Genomic DNA, 20,823 nt, shown 5'->3' with positions numbered 1-20,823 from the left:
TTCTTCACTGATGAGCAAGATTTGTTTTTCATCTTTCGCAAGCTGTATAGATTTCTTTCAAAACAAGTTGTTCCAGAAAGGAAACGAACACTTGCATTCACCTGAATTAAAAGGCATGGGATTTGCCCGTAAGGATAAATTCTGTACAGTAAGACAGGAAGAAAGGCACCGCTGGGAATCGGACCCAGGATCTCCTGTTTACTAGACAGGCGCTTTAGCCAACTAAGCCACGGCGCCGGCAAAGTGCTGTCCTTTGACAGCCACTTGGAGACGTCTCAACTGCTCTGAGACATCTGCGTTCGGTGTGCACTGAGCCTGCTCGCCTTGCAAGTTCCATCATTTACATGCGATAGCTCCACCACTAAGAGAAAGGATGAGAAATGGCTTTTATCTGGCACTTTTCATGTGAGAGGATCTCAATCTGCTTTCCGTGTACAAGAGGATGTCCAACTCATGTAGCTAAAGACGTAGACGACAGTGCTCCGCTGAAATCTTGATCTCACAACCCTCGGCATGACTCCGCTGTGTTCTGCGTTAGACAAAGGGGGGAAAAGACTTCTTTCATCACACGTTTTGCACTGTTTACGGTGTTTGCAGTGCTCTTTCTTAAATGAAAACCAGGAATCGGCACCATATGAGGTGAGACTAGATAATATTGGAACAAGTAGCCTCGCCATTCCATGCGTGACGTGAGCAAAGTGTAATTCCTGTCTTTATAGTGTGCTTGTTAGAGACTTAGCTGGCACCCAGAGCGCTTTAAATCCGGAATTCAGCAGCCCAAGACAAGAGAGCTTCCTTCGTCTATGTTTTTTGCGTGAAGGGGGGAAACCATGCGTGTGCTGCAAACGATCTTAGTATCGAAGTGCCGTCCCACATAACCGATCCGAACAATCTGCTTTACAGAGGAGCACTGCCGGAGCTTATCGTTGGCAAACTGAAGACCAGGCCGACCTCTTCTGTGACTCTTGAACACTGAATCTCAAGGTTGTGAATTCAAGCTCCACGCTGGCGGGAAATTCCATAGGTAATGATCACATTTTCTTGCATGCTAATCAAAAGAAATATTAAGAAACTTTTCCCGATACCAGTTTTTTACAAAAGTAAAGGCACACAGCACATGTATTTAGTAACAACTACCTCAGAGATTGTAAGCTGGGTAGTTTCAGATCAGATCACTTTTTTTATCAAAGGTTCAAGCAAACCCGTGTAGCGGCAATGCTTGTTAATAAGACAGAATTAAGTGTTGCTGTGCTTTCCCAAATGAGGCCCCATCTCTCTCTTCAAATCTGTGGTGCAGCCACAGAGAAGCTATTCATGCAGGCTGATTTAAAGATGTTTTCTTTTGATAAGGGACAGCTCCCAAATGGGGATGCACTTAGCTAAGCCTGGCTATCATGATCAATGGTCATCCATTGGCGCCTATCTGTCTAGGGAGTGCCAGAAGGACATCAGGACTGCATTCCTAAGTGTCAGGAGTAAGTGACTCACATCTCACCTTGATCAACCAATCAGGGACTGGTAGGGCCGAGTAACCCACGTAGGACTCTGATGCCCATGGAACTTTCAGCCAATGAACGAGCTGAAGTTCCTCCAGGTAACAACAGGCAACACAGAGGGCCTGCGAGAATTCTGTGAACTTTTTCGGACAATTCAAAGGAGAATTCCAGGGCAGGACGGCCCAGGAGCAGAAGGCTCCCAAGGGAAGGACATTCTCGCAGCGCGCCTCCTGACCATCCTGAGACTCAGCCCGGACAACCACGGAACGGCCAGTGTGTCCGAGTGCCAGAACTTTCCTTTGTTCTAAGAGTCTTGAGTGGAGGTTGCCAGAGAGTAACCAGAGGATCCACCCGAAGTTAGCATCAGCAGTAAGCCTCGTGAACAGGTCAGAACTGTGGACAGCTGAATCACTATTCAGAACTAGCGCTTCATCAGGAACGAACTGATCTTCTTCCTGACTTGCTGGGACCCACATTCATCTTTTCTCCTGTGCACAAACTCTTGCTAGTTTCAGCCAAAAGAGAGCATCAGCAGCACACCGTCGCAAGCCGCAACAGCACAGCTTAGCACCTAGCCAGAGAGTGCTTATTGGACAGCAACAAGCCTGCAACTGTTTCTTTGTGCCCACAGGAGATCTGAATCCCCAGAGATTGGATGAGTATTCAACTTCACTGCATTACTGCTCGAGAATTCAACTGTTATCCCAACCAGTTGATATCAATTTAATTCCTAAGAGTTATGTACTTGTTTCAAGTATCTAATGTAGAAGTTATGACGAAGTTCATTTACGAAACGGTCTAAATGAATGATATACTGAACGTATGTCCTCTTGATATATGTAACTCATCGTGACTGATTGAATATATATCTTTTGTATTCTGATAACCCTCTCGATAAGATCTGTTAGGTTTATATGCAGATTCTATGTATTAATAAATGTATCCTTGTGTATTAGTACCTGTGTGTGTGCGTTGTTTGAGTTATATCGCAAGGTTGGATTCTAAAGCCATTAAAAGAAGCATTTTGTGATTTATGGCTACAATTAATAATTGTCCCCGTGTAGCGGCAATGCTTGTAATAAGACAGAGTTAAGCATTGGTATGCTCCTAAAGGAGGCCCCATCTCACCCTCCATCTCTGTGGTGCAACCACAGAGAAAGAATTCATGCAAGTTGATTTAAAATGTTTTTCTTTTGATAAGAAGCAAGCTCCCAAAGGGGGATGCACTTAGCTAAGTCTGGCTATCATGATCAATGGTCATCCACTGGCGCCTATCAGTCTAGGGAGTGCCGGATGGACATCTGGACTGCATTACTAAGTGTCAGGACTAAGTGACTCATATCTCACCTTGATCAACCAATCAGGGACTGGTAGGGCTGAGTAACCCACGTGGGACTCTGATGCCCATGGAACTTTCAGCCAATCAACGAGCTGAAGTTCCTCCAGGTAAAAACAGGCAACACAGGCCTGGAGATTCAGATTCAACAAGATTGAGATTCAACAAGATTCAGATTCGGGAGATTCAGTAAGATTCTGGAGAGGATTCTGTGGACTGTTCTAAAGGGAATTCAAAGGAGAATTCCAGGGCAGGACGGCCCAGGAGCAGAAGGCTCCCAAGGGCAGGACATTCTCGCAGCGCGCCTCCTGACCATCCCGAGACTCAGCCCGGACAACCACGGAACGGCCAGTGTGTCCGAGTGCCAGAACTTTCCTTTGTTCTAAGAGTCTAGAGTGGAGGTTGCCAGAGAGTAACCAGCAGCAGGCCTCGTGAACAGGTCAGAACTGTGGACAGCTGAATCACCATTCAGAACTAGCTCTTCATCAGGAACGAACCAGTCCTCTTCCTGACTTGCTGGGACCCACAGTCATCTTTTCTCCTGTGCACAAACTTTGCTAGTTAAAGCCAACACTAACTAGCCGGTCAGTGAGCATCAGCAGCGCACCGTCGCAAGCCGCACAGCACAGCCTGGCACGGAGCCAGAGAGCGCGGATTGGACAGCAACAAGCCTGCAGCTGATTGTTTGTGCCTGCAGGAGATCTGAATCCCCAGAAATTGGATGAGTATTCAACTTCAATGCATTACAGCTCGAGAATTCAATTGTTATCCCAACCAGTTGATATCAATTTAATTCCTAAGAGTTATGTACTTGTTTTGAGTATCTAATGTAGAAGTTATAACCAAGTTCATTTACGAAACGGTCTTAATGAATGATATACTGAACGTATGTCCTCTTGATGTGTAACACTTCGTAACTGATTGAATATATATCTTTTGTATTCTGATAACCCTCTCGATAAGATCTGTTAGGTTTATATGCATATTCTATGTATTAATAAATTTATCCTCGTGTATTAGTACCTGTGTGTGCGCGTTGTTTGAGTTATGTCACGTGGTTGGATTCTAAAGCCATCAAAAGAATCAACTTTGTGATTTACTGCTACAATTGATAATTGTCTCAGTAAATGCCCAAACCCTACAGAACTGGTGCCTTCAGAGAGCCACTATGATTACATATTTGGCGTCCCTGAACGGCTATGAAACACTACACCCGTAAATGCCCAAACCCCTACAGAACTGGTGCCTCGTGAGAGCACACTACATATCCGATGATAGAAGCTGTTAATCAAGAGTTAGATAAAATGTTGGATGATGGAATTATTGAAGACGTGAATGAAGGTGCAGAATGGATCTCAAATATTCTGATAATACCTAAAAAAGACACCAAGGAAGTGAGACTGTTTGTGGATCTGCGAGAAGTGAATGAAGCAGTTATCAGAGAGAGACATCCAGTACCAAAAAAGCTTGAAAAGGGTTCTGGCAAGTTGAGTTGGCCCCAGAATCAAGACACCTGACTACCTTCATCACACACAGGGGTTGTTACCGTTTCAGAAAAGTTCCTTTTGGCTTGTCTATTGCACCAGACGCCTATCAGAAGGCTATGGACTCAATGTTGTGTGCAATGCCAGATGTTGTATGGTACAGTATATGGATGTTGTTGTAGTACATGCGGAAAATGAAGAACAACTAGAACAGAGGCTCAGGCAAGTATTCCAAAGATTCCAAGACAGAGGCTTAACTTTAAATAAAGATAAGTGTATCTTTGGCCTAAAAGAGATCGAGATACTGGGACCTTTGGTCACTGCAGAAGGAATAATATCAGACCGAAAAAGGTGACAGCTGTTTGCAGTGCACCGAGACCTGAGAATGTTGCACTTTTGCGCTTGTTCTTAGGCACTTGTAGATTTTTTATAAAATTCATTCCCAATTATACAGATATATCAGAACCCTTTAGAAAACTAACTAGGAAAGGACAGGCAATGCAAAGTACATAGCTCTCCAAATGTTAAATTGCCCTATTCTGTTTGTGTTTTCTATGTAGAAGTTACTTAGTCTGCTAGCAATGAGGTGATATTTAGAAGCGACTTAAGTAGAAATTTAACTAAAATTTGAGTTGTTACATATTTGAGTTGTTGTTAAAAAAAGAGAGTTGAATGTGTTGAATAGAAATGGAAGGTTTTACATAAATTTTGTTGTAATAGATAATTTTCTTGTGTGTTGATATATAATTCTTACAATCGTATGGTAAGGTTCTGGACTAAAATAACAAAAGAGGAGATGTATTATAGTGAGTAGACATTGTGAGACAACACAACGAGGGAGTATGAATATATGGCATAAGGTTGTGATTTGTGTAGTTAATAAACAGGTCAAAAGAATATAAGAATGGCTCTTTATTAATATACAATATATTCTGGATCCAAAAGAAACATTTAAAGCTGATAAAGTTTCCATTTATTTTGCTTGTAGTTATAACGTCCCTCGAAGAGAGATTTTATCAGTTACATGCAATGTATATTTTTGGCTTTTTGTATGGTACCAGAAATATTAAAAAAGATCTCATGAAGTATTGTCAGGACCTGCCTTTAGCGCTCTGTAGCGATAACGTTGCTGATATTCATGGACTAAGATGAACTGACAGCTTTATCTGCGCACCTTCTTTTTTTCAGCATGGAATAAACCTATTACTTGTTCCTTTGCAGCCTACGCACCTGAAAAACTAAAGCTCAGAGTCATGCTATGTCATGCTATAATTTAGAATGCAGTTCACTTTAAAATTAAAGGCAAAAAATAAAATCAGCATCACTCTACAAGAGTTAATAATACCTCTTCTACTACAGTGTCATCTACATTAAAACTTGTGTTAGCCCTCACCGGGCAATTTCCAATAATGACCAACATCATCAACTTCAAGTAAAATAAGATTCACACATGGAGTTTTATCTTGGAATGGAGGGCGGGAGAATTCATTTATACTCCCGTTGCATCTTGAGCTAAACTATTTTAAAAATATGATGCAGATTTGTTCAAGACATTTGTAATCGCCTTAAAGAGCGTTTTCATGAAGACATACGTCGGCTAGCTCTCCACTGTTAATTGACAGGACTTTTGAAGAAACTGTTCTCATACAACCAACATACAAATTACACATCTTAATAAACATGAATGGAAATCCGTGTTGTGAATAACATAAAACTGTCACTACACATGATTGAGTCCTTGAGTCTGGCACCTAAGACCACTCAGCCATCCTGACAAGCAGTGGAGGCTGCTGTTTTGAATGCGCCCGTTTCTTTGTCGAAGGATTATTAACTACTACTGATAGTTCTTTTCTTCTTATTACAGAGATTTCTACAGTGCAAGACAATTGACGATATAGATAAAGTAAAGTCTTGGCAAACTAAACAGGCATGGAAGCGGTTGGACCCCGCGATCTTCGGTTTACAAGACCGACACCTTAACGATTTATAATGACATTCACGAAAGATTTAAGGAAAGCACAACTGCCTGAACAGGGACTTGAACCCTGGACCCTCAGATTAAAAGTCTGATGCTCTATTGTCTGAGCTATCCAGGCTCCGGAAGGTAGTTAATACTGTCGGGATCCTCGCAAGTCACATGTCTCTTCTTGTGCCGAAGCGCAGTCGTACCTGACCCCTCTGGAATGACCACTGAAGGACTTTATCCAGAAGTGACGGCGCCACTCCCAGTAGAATGAGAGAGAAATACAGTACGACACGAGGAGTCAAGGGGCTCCCACAATTCATCTTTCCTCACATTACACATTTTTTCACTAACATTTTGACCTTTCACAATCAGATTTTTTCACATTTAATAAGATCTTTTAATCAACAAAATTTAAGAAAGAAAACAAATGGAACATTTTTTGGAACAATAAATAAAAAACTTTCAATGCCTTGGTTGCATACGTGTGCACACCCTTTATAAAGGGGGTTGCAACTGTGCTGAAATTTAACCAGTCACATCCCAGATCATGTACAAAGGTTATTTGCCTTCACCAGACATCAGTTGTATTGATTCTGATTAGTCCTAATTTATATCAGCTGATCTCATATACAGTAACCAACCGATCTGGGAGAACAAACGTTCAAACTACACAGCGGAACATGAAAAGAAATCCAACTGCTGATTGTCAGCAAAGAATGTCGTTACAAATTATCCGCCAAGCTGTTTTATGTATCCGGCCACCTCTTTCCTTCCTACTCTGCAGTGAGCACAATTCTTTCAGTTTCTTCTCTTGTATATTCTTTTCTATTGTACTGTCCCTTTCCCCCATGTGGAGATGGATTCACAACCAAAACCCTGTTTTCACCCTGTGTTTCTGCAGTGTCAGTCTGTATGAGGGGTGGGTGTTCCACAGCTCCAGCGGTGCAATTGGCCAGCAAGCGGTGCTTATACAGCAGTACACAGCGGAGCTATGACGAGGTTGTGAGTTCGAACCTCACCTGGAGCAGAATGGCCTGTGTCTTTAGCTACTGAAAGCAACTGACAAGTTTAGGTGCTGGAGATGAGGTTTAAATTAATTTGAAAGAAACAAGTAAAGGTTTATTCTATATCACACCCAAAGAAGGCTCCACTGCTGAAACGTTGTTTCCTGCTCGTTTCAGCATGGAATAAGTAGTTGCAAGAAAATCAGCCGCCTGAATAGGGACCCTGAGATGAAAAGTTCGATATTCTACTGACTGGGCTATTCCCGTCTACTCAGTTTCTTTCTGAAACAGTGTTTTTCCAGAAATACTTACAATTTGTGAAATTTGTAATACAATCTTGCTTAAAAATTAGATGATTTTTTTCCCAAAAACTGTAAATGGAGAAAACCGACCCTTTTGAGTCTCTGTGGTACAATTGCTTAGTGCGGTCAGGTTGGGACTAAAATGATAGTAAGGTGCTGGTTCATGCACAACCTGGCATGCTTTTCTCACTGATCCAACATGAACATCATCTAGGGAAGAAGTGGCATGTAATGTTTAATACATTATTGACTTTATTGATAATTGGAGGGAATGCAAATGCTTTGCATGTATCGAATTACAGCACGTAACAACTGAGTACCTGAGTCGATATCACTGGGCAATTTCCAATAGTGACCAACATCATCAACTTCAAGTAAAATAAGATTCACACATGGAGTTTTATCTTGGAATGGCGGGCGCAAGAATTCATTTATGCTCCCGTTGTATCTTGAGCTAAACTATTTTAAAAATATGACGCAGATTTGTTCAAGACATTTGTAATCACCTTAAAGAGCGTTTTCATGAAGACATACGTTGGCTAGCCCTCCACTGTTAATTGACAGGACTTTTGAAGAAACTGTTCTCATACAAACATACAAATTACACATCTTAATAAACATGAATGGAAATCCGTGTTGTGAATAAAATAAAACTGTCACTACACATGATTGAGTCCTTGAGTCTGGCACCTAAGACCACTCAGCCATCCTAACCAGCAGTGGAGGCTGCTGTTTTGAATGCGCCCGTTTCTTTGTCGAAGGATTATTAACTACTACTGATAGTCCTTTTCTTCTTATTACAGAGATTTCTGCATTGCAAGACAATTGACGATATAGATAAAGTAAAGTCTTGGCAAACGATATAGGCACGGACGGGGTTGGACCCCGCGATCGTCGGTTTACGAGACCGACACCTTACCGATTTATAATGACATTCACAATAGATTTAAAGAAAGGACAACTGCCTGAACAGGGACTTGAACCCTGGACCCTCAGATTAAAAGTCTGATGCGCTACCAACTGAGCTATCCAAGCTCTGGAAGAAGGGTGACACTGTCAGGATCCTCGCAAGTCACATGTCTCTTATTGTGCCGAAGCGCAGTCGTACCTGACCCGTCTGGAATGACCACTGACGGACTTTATCCAGAAGTGACGGCACCTCACCCAGTAGTATGAGAGAGAAATACAGTACGACATGAGGAGTCAAGGGGCTCCCACAATTCATCTTTCCTCACATTACATATTTTTTCACTAAAATTTTGACCTTTTCACAATCAGATTTTTTCACATTTAATAAGATCTTTTAATCAACAACATTTAAGAAAGAAAAGAAATGGAACATTTTTTGGAACAATAAACAACAAAAAACTTTCAATGCCTTGGTTGTATACGTGTGCACACCCTTTATAAAGTGGGTTGCAACTGTGCTGAAATTTAACCAGTCACATTCCATATCATGTAAAAAGGTTATTTGCCTTCGCATTTTTTAGAACAATAATTAAAAATAAACTTTCGATGTCTTGGTATCACACCCAAAGAAGGCTCCACTGCTTCCTTCTTGTTTCAGCATTGAATAAACCTTTACTTGTTCTTTTGCAGCCCATGCATGCTAACACAGCTACTTACTTAAATTACCATCACCTGTGGACCTCCAGCTGACCTGTACACAGATAGATAAGAGATTACTTGCTATGAATACAAACACTGTTACTGGAGGCGTGTTAGGGCTATTTTAGCTTAGATCATCAATTCATCTGACATTTCTTCTCCATCTATATCAACAGCGTCATCGCTACTGAGCGCTAAAGGCAGGTCCTGGCAATACAATCTTCTTTAGAAAACATTTTTCAAAGTATTTCCACTACCATACGTAAAGTAAAAGATACCGATTGCACGCAACTAATAAAATCTCTTTTCCAGGGACGTTGTAGCTAGATGCAAATTACAATCAAAAATGTATCAGCTTTAAAATTTTCTTTTGGATCCACAGGACGATCAGCACGAGACTCAAAATATGCCTGTGTTTGATTGTACAGCATAGATTGTACAGCATTTATGTTTATATTTATGTTAAAATGAAGGTAAATATATCAAAATATCAACATCCAACTTCACAGTGCTAACGTAACAATGCTTGTCAAAATCTCAAACAAATCCGCGTTGTATTTCTGAACTATTTTAGCAGAGGACGCAACAGGAGTATAAATGATATCTCCCGCCAGCCCTTCAAAGATACTTTTCCATGGGTGAATATGGTTCTCTGGGGAGTTGCGGCGTTGATCACTATTGGACTTCCCCGGTCTCAAGTGTTGTTGTTGGACACGGGCAAAAGACTCGCATTTTCGGCAAATATAAAGAGGTTTAAGGTTCCGGCTTTAGCGGAGGCAGTGTTTACATTGACAATAATAAGAAGATCGTCCCTGGGTGGGCTTGAACCACCAACCTTTCAGTTAACAACCGAATGCGCGCACCGATTGCGCCACAGAGACTGATGAGAGAGACACTTCTCCATTCGCACCTTTCCGGTCAAAAAATAAACATTGCTTGCATTTTCTTGCCAGTCGGCAATATTCCTTCTGCTCTGATAGCCAAGAATTAAATTTCATTTTTCACAAGCTGTATGAATTTCTTGAAAAACAAGTTGTTGCAGAAAGGAAATGCATTCATGCATTAAACTAAATCAAGCCCTATGCGGTTGTCCAAAATGGTACTTTCTGCACAAAAAGAAAGGCACAGCTGGGATGTGGAGCCAGGATCTCCAGTTAACGAGATAGATACTTAAAGCAACTAAGCTACAGTGCCGGCAGAATTCTCCTCTTTTACAGCCGCTTGGACACACCGCTCTGAGCCATCTGTGTTCAGTAAGCCCTGAGTCTGCTGGCTGAGCAAGCTGCCTCCTTTACACGCAACAGGAGCCCCGACTGTAAGAGAAACGAAGAGAAATGGCTTTTATTGGGCACTTTTCATGTCCAATGCGCTTGACATCTCCCAAGGGCGGCAGAGTTCATTTATGACACTTTTCCTTTCTTTCTTCTTTCTGTACTCTTTGATGAAACAAAACGAGAAATCATGGAAGGGAAAATGACTTTTTTCATGGAGAAAACATGCACCAGGAAATGTTGTGTTTAGAAGAAGTGAGTTAACATGAAAAGTGACCTAATTAACCGGAGCAAATGCTCACCTAGCAAGATCTGCTTTAATACAAGAGAGAAGTAGAGTGAAATACGTGATCATTTCACGCCGTTTTTTGTCAAGACAGAAAACCAGGCTGCTCCAGGTGAGGCTTAAACTTTCAACCTCGGCATGACTCCACTGATTATGTCATTTTACTGTACATGGCCTGAACAAGGAAGAAGATTGGAAGTCAAGACGTTATGGTGTTGTTGTAATACTTTCCTGCTCTTTTAATATTCAGGTTAAATCTTTTATTTTGGAGTACTTTCAATTGATATTAATCCTAGTCCCAATGAACGATTCTGGGCCATGGTGCATCTTAAATACTGTTCTTATAGGTTTCAGTTCCGAAAACAACTCAGTAGCCCGCTATGTGGAACAATTGAACACATTAGAACTGTTGTGAATGCAGTGGAAATAATTTAGTCACTAAATAACAAGCTTATGCACCACTCTGATTTGTTCTGATTTGCCTTGAAAATATTTTTTATGATGGCAAAATGATTTTTGAACTGAAAATCCACCACTCGCTTGAAAATTATTATATTTAACAAAAATTGCTTTCCAGACACCACAACTATTCACAATAATTTTATCAATACATGTCTTAATGAAAAGTGTATTTTTTTAATAATTAACTTTAATGTCCATCTTTATTAGTAGATGTATTACATGTACAGCCTTTAATATGCGATAGTGAATTTTCAGGTATCCTGAGGAGGGAAGAAAACTGAAATAAAGGAAATACATATTTAAAGGGGTGTGTTCTGTCATATCTGGGTGTTTGAATAGATTTGTTGTATAAGTTATTGTGATTTCACTCTATACTTGTGTTTTTCAGGAGAAAGTAGTTACATTGGGGATTTGAGGGTATAGAAAATACGTTGTGCTGTACGGGTAAATGTAAGGATATGTTGAAAAAAACGTATTGTCACCTTCGTGAACGTCATTATTAGATACCTGTTGATCGTTTAGTGACCTAGGCCTCCCTCTGGACTCTGCACTGAGTTGAAAGCTACGGGAGCTCCTCACTGCTTGTCCTGTATTGTTACCTGTGCTCTTGTCTACATTATCTACGTGCAGCACAGCACCAAGAACACCATAAACTTTGTGACGGAAAGTGCTTAAGAGCATGAAAAATATTGAACAATTCAAACATTCATAGAACAACTTGAAAAACTGAGGGACAAAAGACCATCTATTTCGCAGGTTCACAGTAGTTGCAAGAAAATCAGTCGCCTGACTAGGGACCTAGAGATAAAAAGTTCGATATTCTACTGACTGGGCTATCCCTGTCTACTCAGTTTCTCTCTGAAACAACGTTTTTCAAGAAATTTGCAAAATTTGAAATACAATACTTGCTTAAAAGTGCAGATTATTTTTTACCCAAAACTGCAAATGGAGAAAACCAACTCGTTGGAGTCTCTGTGGTACAATTGCTTAGTCCGGCCACGTTGGGACTAAAATAATAGTAAGGTGATGGTTCAACTGCATCCAGGTATGCCTTTCTCACTGTTCCAAGGTGAACATCATCTATGGAAAAAATGGCATAAAATGTTTAACAGATTATTGACCTTATCGATACCGACGTCTTACCACTTGGCCACCACGCCTGCAGTTCCGCTTACTTTCCCATCAAGGCTAGCACGTTTTTTTAAAATACAAAAAAGTTCAATCTTTGAGCACAAATTGCCATGGTAGGAGGAATAAAACAAATATGACTGTTCAAATTAATTCTATTGAAACTGATTTAATTGCGCAGAATCTACAACAACAAAACCATGATTCTTAACAAGGAGATACTGGGCAGCAGTGGGATTCCAACTCACGCCCTCGAAGAGACGGCGCTTTAATCCAGCTCCTTAGAGCACTCGGCCGGGTTACGCTTGATAGCAGCTTTTCAGCACTTGTAGTCTGTCTTTGTGGTGTTATGCTGCATGGAAGAGACTGCACCTCCTTTTTCCGAGATGCTTTCTCTCACTTGGTGAAATATTCACTTCTTTGGCCCTCTGAATATAGTTCTTCTGTTAAGCAAGCTTCAGACTCTGCGTAATCGTCTTTTATCTTTCCCTCTTCTAGCTGTACTGTGGTTATTTTATATGTTCATCACTTGTATTTTCTTTAGTGTTTCCTTTCACAAACCGAAAATGTTCAAGGTGATCTTCTCACCACACTCCACGTAGATAAATTAAAAGAAATCACAGTAGAGTAAAAGACACGCAGTGAGGAGCTCCCGCAGTGAGTACCCTTGAATTCGAAAAGAGGAAAGGCGCACTGCACATCTGCGGAACATCGCAAAGTAATTTTTTTTATTAAAGGTTCAAGGAAACCTGAATATGTTTACTAGAAGTATTTCAGAATCACAGTCAAATCGAGTACGATTGCTGCACTGATCTGCCGTGTGAAATTAGAATACTGTTTGTGCGTTGTATAAAATACGCTGTTCAAAGCTTTTCTAAAACTACAGAGATACGTTTCGGAATGCGTCTTCCTGTAAAAATAAAATCTCCAAAACCGTAGACGAAGGAGAGAGCCGATAGTCCAGGGGAAGCCAGAGATCCAAACTCCAAAAGAGGGGAGAAACCAAAGTCGGAACCTGAACAGTACGAAGAGGTAGAAGGCGTAGCGCAACTAAGTAGCTCGAAAGGTAAACCAATACTGACCGAGGAAGTAGGGAAAGACTAGTGCTTAAATATAAAAGGAGACGGAGGTGTGGTGGTGAAAGCGTACACTAACAGGTAGACTAATGAACTAAGACTCCGCCTTCTTCTGCCTCTTTCGTTGCTGGGAGGCAGGGATCGTAACACATGGTTATAGTGTTACTACTGCTATTACAGCTACTACTACTGCTGCCACTGATACAACTGCAACTAATAAAATTTTACAGCTACTCCTACTGCTACTACTAATGTTTCTAAAGCTACTAGTAGTACTGTTACTGCTCCTAATACTGCTGCCACTGACACAACTGCTACTACCACTACTACCATTACTACTACGACCATGACTTCAGATTCTAATACTAATTCTGATACTAATACTCCTGCTACTATTACTGCTGTCATTACTACTAATAGTGATAAAAACAGAGCACTCACAGCTCTGTAGACATTGGTCTGGACTCTAGAAAGTGATTCGATTTGCATGCAGCTCTGGACCTCAACACCTGTTGATGGGTCACTTCTATCAGACACAACATTGGAGCCCAAGCCCACCTACAAACACATTCACACACACTGAGAGATACAGTATACACCTACACACTCACACACATTCACACACACAGACACTACACATACTGACTAACACCATACACATTTATACACACAATCAGACACATACATGCACAAATACAAACTAGCACACATTCACAGACACACACATACTGTAGACACTACACTAAGAGATACACACGCACACACTGATACGCACATTTACAGAATCACACATAGACAGTACACATACTCACAGACACAAACTCACATACTGACGGACACCACATACACTCTTACCTACAGTTACACTATTACAAACACTAACAAAAATACCACTAATATTACAACAGTAACACTATCACTATGACTAACACTATCATTATTACTAACAATAACACAAAGTTACTACTACACTACTAATACTAATAATAACAGTAATAATATCACTAAAACTAACATGACTACTAGTGTAAATAGTCTAACTGTAAATCTATAATAAGCACTAATATTAACATGAATACTAGCATTAATATTAAAACTACCAGTTGTACTCTCACTAATATTAACATGAATACACTAGTATTAGTAGCTGTCCGTGACGTCACACCGCTCTTTGTGATGAAGGCGAGACACCTAGCCGGGCACAGTGACTTGGTGCGTGTCGCCGTGGTTACCAAACTTATGATTTGTAAACAAATGGAAAATGCATTTAAACTGTTACTTAAACAAATTTATCAACTTGGAATATAACTATCTAGCTCTAGGATTAAATTCCTAAATAATAATTTGAATAACCATTCTTTAATTTTGGATTGAACATTATTAACACTAAACGCACTATGGTACTGTAATTGATCGATACAGGCGGTATTGACCGTTTTCTAGATATTTAAAACAGGGTCAAGAACGGGAAAAGAATCAGTACTCACCAATCGGTGAAGTTAATCGTTAATTCTACGGTTCTTCAGCTGAATTAATAGGTTGTCGATAGATAAGTGATCAATAACTCTCCACCGCAGTCTCGCTCTCTGATCCCGGCGCTCTGGCTGGTGTCTCTGACGTCACAGTGCTCTTTCTGACATATATAACATCTCCAAAAAAAAACACACCGGGCTTTGAAGAGAGGCGATTCATAACAGCTGGAGGAGGTGTAATATTTGTGTGCGTCAGCAGTAAAACTGCATGTTGATTGATGGAGGGCTGAGTGGGGAATAACGGTTGCTCAGGGTCACAGGTCATAGTGAATTTAGGAGCTAACTGGTTCGGAGTTACAGGTTAAATAATAAAGAGTTTCTTCGAGTGTCACATCTTCGTCCTGGGTTCTTAATTTTTACACTATACGTGTACGAGAAACAAGACAGTGTGTGTGTGCCCTTGTGATTCTGGGAGACAGATCGAACCTGGGCTAAAAGAGAGATGGCTTAGCCCTCTTCCATTCGCTAGTTCAGAGTTGTACAACCCATTTGTATCTGCTTGGCAGCACAGTCGTCATGCACAAAGAACGCTTTGAAAAGCGTCAAAAGCAAGTCATTCCGAGTTGGTCGTTTGTGTTTTCGAAATGCTGAATTGCTGCGAAATGCTGAAATGATCTCACGGCTCCTCGGTTGTCATTTCTGCTCCGTAAAGGAATCACAGCACGCGTCGCCTTCCAGCACGCTGGGTCGGGACACGATGCCGGGGATCGGAAAGTGCGATGTCTTCCTCGTTAGTAGAGTGGCAAGTATCCCCGCCTGTCACGCGGGAGTCCAGGGTTCGATTCCCTGACGGGGAATAGAAAGCTTCTCTTTTACCTCCTTAGAGAAAGGACTGCCTTTCACTTCTCTGTTTTCTTTCACAGCGCCGTGCACCTTTTCATTGCTCTCGCTTTCAGAGCCTCCGCACGGCACACGACTCGACATCAGGAAGCACATTGAAGTGAAAGCAGGAAGCGCTGCGACATGCACTGTGCAGATCCCGCCACACTAAGAGGTGAGTGGGTCTGTTCGATGCACAAAGAACGCTTTGAAAGCATCAAAGGCAAGTCATTCCGAGTTGGTCGTTTGTGTTTTCTGTTCAGACGCGAAATGCTGAATTATCTCTCGGCTCCTCGGTTGTCATTTCTGCTCCGTAAAGGAATCACAGCACGCGTCGGCTTCCAGCACGGTGGGTCGGGACACGATGCCGGGGGTCGGAGAGAGCGATGTCTTCCTCGTTAGTATAGTGGTGATTATCCCCACCTGTCACGCGGGCGACTGAGGTACATCAGGACGCGCATTGAAGTGAAAGCAGGATGCGCTGCGACATGCACTGTGCAGATCCCGCCACACTAAGAGGTGAGTGGGTCTGTTCGATCACAGCGCTAGGCGAATCCCCAATCCCCTTTTGTGCGTGCCGACAAAAGAAGCCGGTCTGTTTCCGCCCGGTTTCGAACCGGGGACCTTTCGCGTGTGAGGCGAACGTGATAACCACTACACTACGGAAACGGTGGCAATCCCTGCCCAGCGGCCCAGCGCTGAGCTTCGCCAATGCGATTCAGCTGCTTCCAGTGCCTTTATTGGAGTGCGCTGATGGACCGTGTTCTCTCTCCAGAGACCAGCACGCCTGTCATGGACGGAGAAGGAAAGGCGGCGCCACATTCTACAGCCCTCTCCACGCAATCGACGAAATCGGGCTACTGAAGTGGAGAAAATCGCCTCTCCAGAAAGTGCAAATATCATCTTGGAGAGTATAAATCCTATTGCCGAAGGTCAGCCCTGTCTACCAGAGTAACCCTCCCACCTCCTGCAGGGATGATCAGCTCGTCTCACACGCGAGAAGTCTTCGGTTGGAAACAAGCGCCCCCTCTTCTCACGCGTTTTGCACGTTCGAGTGGTTTTAATGCGGCTCCTTCGTACACGGTGCTGATCTTTTGGAAAGCAGGAGGCAAAACTGACACGTTCCCATACCGGGAGTCAAACCCGGGCCGCCTGGGTGAAAACCAGGAATCCTAACCGCTAGACCATATGGGAGCACACAACCCCGCTGTTCCGGGCATCATGCAAGCAAACTACATAAATATGAGAAAACACGCAAGAGAGTTGTCACTCAGAGTGTCGAAGGGTCGATGTATACTGGGGCTCAGTTGAAATGCAACGTCAGGACTTTTCCGAATTAGGTCACACGAAGAGAGCACAGCCTTTTCCGCCCTACCATGTGTGTATCGGTAACTCGCCGTGATCGTATAGTGGTCAGTACTTTGCGTTGTGGCCGCAACAACCCCGTTCGAATCCGGGTCACAGCAGAATAGGGGCGTCTGCTTTTACTACTTGCGCGAATGAAGGCAAAAAAAAAGCCAATCGATGTGAACGAACGGCGCTTTACAGAGGAGTAAAGCGCCTGACTGGATCGTTGATGAACGACAGAGGCCACTCCGACCTCTTCTCGGTTTTCTTCAATGACTTACTAAGGATCTTCTTCACATTCGCGCATGCAGGGGAAGCCAGTTACACCAAAGCAAACGCAGGAAAGTGCATTTCAAGCAGAGACCAGGAGGGACTTGTTTACACCGAGAGTGGTCGGAGAATGGAACAATGCGCCCAGCCCTGTTGCTGGAGCCGATTCTTGATGAGATCTTGGGCTCACTGGATGCTAATCTTTCTGTTGTTCTTGCAGGTCCTGCGCTGCTTTTGAGCCGACAGAGCTCGTCCTGGTCTGTCGGCACAGCCCAATTGCAAATGATCGGCTCCGCGTACAGAAGGAATGTGCGTTAGGTACAAGAGTGCATGAAGGCACCGGAAATACATTGGGAACAAATGACCGGTCGCTCAAGACCTCTGTGAAGTACAGGAGCGTGCAACAAGAGGCTGTTTCCGCCCGGTCTCGAACCGGGGACCTTTCGTGTGTTAGGCGAACGTGATAGCCGGTACACTACGGAAACCTGCAGGGACCGCTGCTGGTGTCTCGCTTGCGTTTCGGGCTGAGAAAGGGAAGCGTCACTTTAGGCAGGGGGCGCTGGAGAGAGGAACAAAGGGCGCGATGAAACAAAATGCCGAAACCCGGGATCGAACCAGGGACCTTTAGATCTTCAGTCTAACGCTCTCCCAACTGAGCTATTTCGGCAGTGCACAGAGCCCACAGCCACCTGCTCCAGCCTTCCTATGTTGCGGCATGAGCGCACCAAGAGGAGCGGGAGAGTGTTGCAGGAACGTCACTCAGAAGGAAAGCCACCCAGCTGCGCCCTCTGGGCTCTGTCCAGCGCATCTTCCTCGCATGGACTCCTGCCTGCGACGGGCAGGAAACAATTAGCAAGAACAGAACAGCACCCCATGGGTGTCTCATGACCACACCTTAGGTTGTGACACGTGCAGGTGTGAGGGGTTGCCGGGCTACTCTGGAGCAGAGCTTGGGCGGAGGGGGGGCGGGAAAGCAGACAAAGAGGTGACACCTCAAGGTCTGCACGATCACAGCTCTCCGCCGCCCCAGGCTTCCGCTCGATAAGCTACTGGACACACCCGCCCCTCCTCACACAGACCGTGGTAAAGCCCCCGAGTGGGAGGGCTCTCTCTTCCTCCCAGGAGCTCTTGGACACGACGCACAGACAGAGCGCGGGGAGCCGCCGCCTGCAAACAAGGCTCCAGGCAGGACTCCACTCCACTCCACTCCACAGGAGCCGCAGAGCAGAGGAGATGGGGGCAGCTTAGCTCCTGTGCAGAGACCTGAGCTGTTGTTGCTGCGGACGCTGTCTTTTCTGTTCTCGGGGTAGGAGTGAATGTTGAGTTGCCCTTAGAAATGAAGCAGAGCACTTCAACGGCACGGGTGTGTGTGTGTGCGTGCGCCCTGGTGATTCTGGGAGACAGATCGAACCTGGGCTAAAAGAGAGGGGGCTTAGCCCTCTTCCATTTGCTAGTTCAGAGTTGTACAACCCATTTGTATCTGCTAGGCGGCGCAGTCGTCGTGCACAAAGAACGCTTTGAAAAGCGTCAAAAGCAAGTCATTCCGAGTTGGTCGTTTGTGTTTTCCGTTCAGACGCGAAATGCTGAAATGATCTCTCGGCTCCTCGGTTGTCATTTCTGCTCCGTAAAGGAATCACAGCACGCGTCGCCTTCCAGCACGCTGGGTCGGGACACGATGCCGGGGGTCGAAGGGTGTGATGTCTTCCTCGTTAGTATAGTGGCAAGTATCCCCGCCTGTCACGCGGGAGACCGGGGTTCGATTCCCCGACGGGGAGTAGAAAGCTTTTCTTTTACCTCCTTAGAGAAAGGACTGCCTTTCACTTCTCTGTTTTCTTTCACAGCGTCGTGCACCTTTTCATTGCTCTCGCTTTCAGAGCCTCCGCACGGCACACGACTCGACATCAGAAAGCACATTGAAGTGAAAGCAGGAAGCGCTGCGACATGCACTGTGCAGATCCCGCCACACTAAGAGGTGAGTGGGTCTGTTCGATGCACAAAGAACGCTTTGATAAGCGTCAAAGGCAAGTCATTCCGAGTTTTTCGTTTGTGTTTTCTGTTCAGACGCGAAATGCTGAAATGATCTCTCGGCTCCTCGGTTGTCATTTCTGCTCCGTAAAGAAATCACAGCACGCGTCGGCTTCCAGCACGGTGGGTCGGGACGCGATGCCGGGGGTCGGAGAGAGCGATGTCTTCCTCGTTAGTATAGTGGTGATTATCCCCACCTGTCACGCGGGAGACTGGGGTACATCAGGACGCGCATTGGAGTGAAAGCAGGATGCGCTGCGACATGCACTGTGCAGATCCCGCCACACTAAGAGGTGAGTGGGTCTGTTCGATCACAGCGCTAGGCGAATCCCCAATCCCCTTTTGTGCGTGGCGACAAAAGAAGCCGGTCTGTTTCCGCCCAGTTTCGAACCAGGGACTGCTGGAGCCGATTCTTGATGAGATCTAGCATCCCCCGCTGCATGCTAATCTTTCTGTTGTTCTTGCAGGTCCTGCGCTGCTTTTGAGCCGACAGAGCTCGTCCTGATTGCCCAATTGCAAATGATCGGCTCCGCGTACAGAAGGAACGTGCGTTTGGTACAAGAGTGCATGAAGGCACCGGAAATACATTGGGAACAAATGATCAGTCGTTTAATACCTGTGTGAAGTACAGGAGCGTGCAAAGAGAGGCTGTTTCCGCCTGGACTCGAACCGGGAATCTTTCGCGTGTGAGGCGAACGTGATAACCGCTACACTACGGAAACGGTTAGATTACAGGCTTAGTGGCAGTGAGTATTCAACTTCATTGCTTTACTGCTCCCAACCAGTTGATATTAATTTAATTCCTAAGGGTTATGTACTTGTTTTGAGTATCTAATGTAGAAGTTGTAAACAAGTTCAATTACGAAACGGTCTAAATGAATGATATACCGAACTTATGTCCTCTTGATATGTGTAAATTTGTAACTGAATGAATTTATATCTTTTGTATTCTGATAACCCTTACGATAAGATCTGTTTGGTTTACATGCATATTCTATATATTAATAAATGTATCCTCATGTATTAGTACCTGTGTGTGCGTTGTTTGAGTTATATCGCATGGTTGGATTCCAAGAACATTAAAAGAATCAATTTTGTGATTTACTGCCACAAAAATAATTGTCCCAGTAAATGCCCAAACCTCTACAGAACTGGTGCCTCATGAGAGCACACTACAACAGTGTGTGATCTCCTGTCCCAGCCTGAGGAGCAGACAGCGAGCCTGTCTCTCAATAATACTAATAATACAGTGTGTGATTCCCTGCCCAAACCAGAGGAACAGACAGTCAGCCTGTCTCTCAATAATAATAATACAGTGTGTGATCTCCTGTCCCAGCCTGGGAAACAGTGAAATAGCCTCTCAATAATTATAATACAGTGTGATCTACTGTCCCAGCCTAAAGAACACCAA

At 43.7% G+C, this 20,823-nt stretch overlaps 3 non-coding genes across 3 annotated transcripts; 1 reads left to right on the top strand and 2 right to left on the bottom strand.

The window, feature by feature from the left end:
- Positions 1–16,366: 16,366 nt before the first annotated feature.
- On the bottom strand, positions 16,367–16,439 carry trnav-cac (transfer RNA valine (anticodon CAC)). The gene has a single exon. It is a non-coding gene; the product is annotated as a tRNA-Val (tRNA).
- Positions 16,440–17,981: 1,542 nt separating this feature from the next.
- trnaf-gaa (transfer RNA phenylalanine (anticodon GAA)) lies at positions 17,982–18,054 on the bottom strand. The gene has a single exon. It is a non-coding gene; the product is annotated as a tRNA-Phe (tRNA).
- Positions 18,055–19,090: 1,036 nt separating this feature from the next.
- On the top strand, positions 19,091–19,162 carry trnad-guc (transfer RNA aspartic acid (anticodon GUC)). The gene has a single exon. It is a non-coding gene; the product is annotated as a tRNA-Asp (tRNA).
- The last annotated feature ends 1,661 nt before the right edge of the window (positions 19,163–20,823 follow it).

This window comes from Atractosteus spatula, assembly GCF_055471065.1.
Source record: "Atractosteus spatula isolate fAtrSpa1 chromosome 10 unlocalized genomic scaffold, fAtrSpa1.hap1 SUPER_10_unloc_7, whole genome shotgun sequence".
NCBI classification, from domain to species: domain Eukaryota; kingdom Metazoa; phylum Chordata; class Actinopteri; order Semionotiformes; family Lepisosteidae; genus Atractosteus; species Atractosteus spatula.
Note: the sequence above shows the minus strand (reverse complement) of the source record. Positions and strands in the feature narration are given on the sequence as shown.